The sequence below is a fragment of the Dasypus novemcinctus genome, chromosome 2, assembly GCF_030445035.2.
Source record: "Dasypus novemcinctus isolate mDasNov1 chromosome 2, mDasNov1.1.hap2, whole genome shotgun sequence".
Taxonomy (NCBI): domain Eukaryota; kingdom Metazoa; phylum Chordata; class Mammalia; order Cingulata; family Dasypodidae; genus Dasypus; species Dasypus novemcinctus.
The window spans coordinates 47,747,691-47,752,904 of record NC_080674.1 but is presented as its reverse complement, the minus strand read 5'-3'; the positions used below and the strand labels follow the sequence as shown (position 1 = coordinate 47,752,904).

Genomic DNA, 5,214 nt, shown 5'->3' with positions numbered 1-5,214 from the left:
ACCCAATATGAACACACCACACTTAAAAGCCTTTAAGCAGTCTTTCTTTTTCTCCCGTACAAGCTAAAGATGGTGTTAATTACCTCAAAATGGTTTTGGCACATTCCCTGAGCACAAAAAGACCACTGCCATTCATTCTACAAATCTGTGAATTCTAATCACTTTTCCCCACATTTCAGCATCACTGCCATCATGTGAGATAAAAATCCTCCACTATGTTTAGCTTTATCAGATGCTGAGAATGCTGCTGTGGATTTGTCCAATTTCCTCCAGAATCTTTCTTTCTCATCAGTTCTTTCGTTATGGTCTTATGGTAAAGTTAAACCACAGTAATATCTGTGTCCATCACCCAATTATGAAGAACAGAGATTTTCACTCTACCCAGGCTCATGAAAGTTAAGTACTTTTTTTCTCAGAAATCTAGATGGACTCTCATGAGCAATCCACCATGATAATGAACTAAACTGGTTAAAATCGCTGCATGAAAATTCATGCTATAAGTGTTAAGTTATTATTCACTGTCTATATAGGATTGTACAACATAGAGTTCTGTAGAATTCCCTGATACTGACAGCATAGAGTTCCGTAGAATTCCACTGTATATATAGAACTGTACAACATGGAGTTCCATAGAATTCCCTGATTCCCAGTTACTTTCATTCCAGTGTCACTTCCAATACTCCCGCGGTATTCCATGCCCATCCCTGAAACCCATCAAAAATACCAACCAGGGAGGGTTAGTCACAAAAAGCACTAATTAAAAGGCAGATAGACCTATAAAATAAGATTCCTCAAAGAACCCAAAATTAGCGTTTGTCAAAGGCCAAAAGAATAATAGCTAAGAAAACAATGTTGTCACTTATCATATTTCCTCATTTTCTAAGTATAATATTTATGTTACCAATAACTAGGGACTCCAATGGCATTTAAAGGATTTTGAGGATGGTGGGAAAAGGATTAACATTATTTCGACTCATAATACTGCCAGAACTCTATTTCTAAATGTGGAATATAGAAAGAATGTTTGGATAACAATATGAAAAGTTAGAAGATTCAAAATAAACTTAATGTTTTTAAAGTAAAGCTATATTTCTTTTAACCAATCTTTTGCTACCTAAGCAGACACAAAATAAGACGTGGGACCAAATTGTCTAGCCGATTTAAAAGAAGTGGATGGAATAATAGGGACCCTGACTACAGAAAATGGGTAAAAATTGTCAAGCAGTAAATGAAATATGCCTTTGTAGGTAAGATTCTCTGAAACGATGTAAGCTGTTCAGCATTTGTACGGTCTGCATTGTCTGCTACTAACCACCAGTCATTATCAAGTGCTTGAAATGTAGGTAGTTTGACTCAGAAAGTAAATTTTTAATTTTTTTATTTAATTTTAACTGTCTAAAATAACCTTTCTGGCATCTCTACTCGGTCCCCTGCAGATTCCTCTATGTGCAACGCATGGCATTGTCCCATGTAGAGCAGCAGTACGAAGCAGAGATCTGACAAGCTTTTCTCAGCCTGTGTTATTAACAGAACCTTTATCATGAGCAGCAACTCAGCCTCCACAGCAAATGCAGCAAGAAGTTCAAAGGGGACAGCAGAGTGCAGGAGCAGAGGGATCCAGTCCAGAGTGATCCACCTCAGGAAACTTCTGAGCAGCTTCTGAGCAATGCCACTAATGCCCTGGGGCTGCCCTTCAGGTAGGTCACCAACTCTGGTGAAAGGGAAAAACCAGATCTTCATCAAGATGAACACAGAGGAAGCCACCAACACCTTGGACAGTTACCACACCTTGGTGACGCTTGTGCTGGCAGCAAGCCCGTCTACACTCAGTTTTCCAACCACAAGGAGCTCAAGAATGACAACTCGCCCAACCAGTGGGGAGCCCAGGCAGCCCTGCAGGCGGTGAACTCAGTCAAGTCTGGGAACCTGGCGCTGGCTACTTTGACTGCTGCCGTGGATGCCGGGATGGCCATGGCCGGCCAGAGTCTGGTGCTTGCATCATCGTGGAGGACCTCTTCTACCCCGTGACACCGGACGTGTTCCACCAGATTTTCTCCAAGTTCAACACAGTCCTGAAAATCAGCACTGTCACTAAGAACTACCAGTGCCAGGAGCTGCTGCGGTAGGAGGACCTCGTGAGCGCACAGCGAGCCAAGCTGTCCCTGGACGGGCAGAATACAACACCTGCTGCATGCTACACATCGACTTCATGCTCACCAGCCTCAACAACAAATACAACAGCGATAAGAGCCGCGACTGCACGCCCCCCCCCCCCCCCCCCCACCTACCCTCCAGGGACAGCCAGCCCTCCCTGGACCGTTCCCAACAGCCACCGAGCCCTGGCCCCTCTGGCCATCCTGCTGGTCCACAACTTCAACCCAGTGACAGTCACACCCCAAAGGCTCTTCATTCTTTTCGTCGTCCACGGTGACGTCCAGAGGGTGAAGGTTCTGTTCAAGAAGAGCGCCCTAGTCCACATGGCCGTCTGCAGCCAGGCCCCGCTGGCCATGAGCCACCTGAAGAAGCAGCGAGGGAAGCCAGTCCACATCCCGCCGTCCAAGCACCAGCGCCCGCCAGGGCGGGAGGACCAGGTCCGGCAAGTCCCTGCACCGCTTCAAGAAGCCGGGCTCCAAGAGCTGGAACATCTTCCCGCCCCGGCCACCCTGCACCTCTCCAACGACCCGCCTTCGAAATCCCAAGGGGACCTCGAGATTTTGTTTTCCAGTGCCGGAGGGATCGGAGAGACCAAGTTCTTCCAGAAGGACCGCAAGGTGACGCTGATCCAGACGGCCTCGGTGGAGGGGGCCGCCTCGGTGCTCCCAGACCCGCGCACACCACGACCTGGGAAAGACTCACCAGCCGCAACTTCCATTAATCCAGGGGGCGGGAGTTCGTTTCCTGTTGTTCTGGGGGGGGGGGGGGGGTGGTGTTTGTTTGTTTGCTTGCTTTTTTAAGAGAAATCAGTTTACCTGCTTTTAAAACTATTGCCCCTAACTCACCTTGCTAACCCTGCGGGGATGGGGTTACCCCGGCTGCTGGTGGCTCTGGCAGGAGGGCCTACGCGCGCCCATCAGGTCTCACAGCGATGCTTTCTCCAGCCGACTCCGCGGGGACTCGGGTGGGCTCGGGCCCTGCCCCCGGCCGGGCTGGCTCTGCGGGGCAGGAAGCGGCTTCCTTGTGCCTGTAACACCTGCTTGTTTACAGCGGGGCTTCCTCCCGGTAGCACGTTTATAGGACACTGGGGAAGGAGTCGCAGCTTTAGATAAGCTCACTTTGGAGAAGAGCGGGGGTCAGCCTTGTGCACCCGTGTAGGATCATGTACCTGGTGCCTCAAGGGGTCCATGCACGACGACCGCGTGTTTCCCACCCCGCACCCCCTATTTAATGAAGCGACGGTGATCCTTTGCCTCTGCTGGGATCCCCTCCAAGGCCAGCAAGGTACACTCCCCTACCCCCTCGCAGCGAGGTCAGGAAGAACCATCCCTGTCGCTTTCGCGGCTTTGGGACTTTGTTCCAGTTTTAGTCGGATATGCTCCGATGTCATTGCAAACACATGCCAAGCAATATTTCCCATTGACCAAATATCCTAATCCTTCTTCATTTATAAGCAAAAAAAAAAAACATTGTTTTAAGTACAAGTGTAATCTAAACTTCCTCCTAGTGATATTACCTTGTGTATTAGTCAAAGGGGTGCTGATGCAAAATACTAGAAACTGGTTGGTTTTTATAAAGGGTATTTATTTGGGGTAGGAGCTTACAGATACCAGGCCATAAAGCATAAATTGCTTCCCTCACCAAAGTTTATTTTCACATGTTGGAGCAAGATGGCTCCCGACGTCTGTGAGGGTTCAGGTTTCCTCGGTTCTTCCCTTCCTGGGCCTTGCTTCTCTTTCCTCTGTGCACTTACTTCCTGGGGCTCTAGCTTAAGGCTTCAGCATCAAACTCCAACATCAAAACTCCACTATCAAAAACCCCCAGATCTGTCCTGTGCCATGCTTTTTTTCTGTGTGTCCCCACACCTTGGAAGGTGGAGACTTAACACCCTAATGATGTGGCCAAATCAAAGCACCAGTCAAAGCCCCAATCATAACTCAATCACACCCAGGTATAAATCAGATTACAACCATAATCCAATACCTATTTTTGGAATTCATAACCATATCAAACTGTTACACCCTGTATACTGTACTTTTTATTTCATTCTTTGTAATTAAGGGATGTTCTAGAGCAAGAAGCCAGTTTTCCCAGGCGCAGACTGGGGCTTGTTGGCTGGGCCCCTAGGTGGGCCGCTCTGGAAGTGGGCCACAAGGCCCATGGCCAGAGGGAATGGCCCTGCTCTCTGTCTTATTTAGAAAATGCCGAGCTTAAGTGCAGATGTGGGCCTATCTGGGGCATCCCCCACTCTGCCTTCCTCTGCCATTCCTTATTCCACATCTGACTCATCATCACCTAAAGCACAGCACTCTTAGACTTCTCCAGAGTATTTTATTTTTTTTCCTTCCTGTAAACTGTGGACCAAAGTTTTGCTTTTGTTTTGTTTTTTGTTTTTTGTTTTATTTTACCTCTAGTGCTGGGATCTCAGAAGACAGGACTAGCTGCCCTGAAAGTCTTAAATATTCCCCATCTTATGCCTGCCTGGAAGTGGTGATTGCAGAAACTTGGGGCAGACACTCCCACTACACAGACCCATCCGGGGGCCTGCGCATGCTGTCCTGAATGCAGAGGCCAGGTGGCCCCTTGCCATGGGGGTCTCTTGAGGATCCTGTGTTTGCACGTAAGGAGGGTGACAAAGGTATATGTATTAATTAAATTTTGTACCTGTTGTAAGGCATGAGGGGAGCCCAACATGATTTCTTAATAGGGACGCAGATGTATATTTTGATACCAGCAATTACAGATTCAGTATTGTAAGCTTGGAGCCAAGCCCTGTCCACAACTCATGCCATTGCCTGTCCCAGGAGGCTTGCAATCTGAAAATAATTGATTAAAATGATTTTATAACAACAACAGCGAATTTGATACCCAATTCAGTTATTAGAATACTTTTCATTATGCTTGGAATAATCTGGGCATGTGAATCTACTTATGAAATATAAAGTAAATACTGATTACATATTAAAATGATAATATGTTGCATTATATACATTATTAAAATTAATTTCTTATGTTTCTTTTTACTTTATTCTGTGGTTATTAGAAAATATAAAATTATAT

General features: G+C 46.6%; 1 pseudogene; it reads left to right on the top strand.

Moving 5' to 3' along the window:
- Window positions 1–1,489: 1,489 nt before the first annotated feature.
- LOC101443922 (polypyrimidine tract-binding protein 1-like) lies at window positions 1,490–4,716 on the top strand (annotated as a pseudogene).
- Window positions 4,717–5,214: the final 498 nt, after the last annotated feature.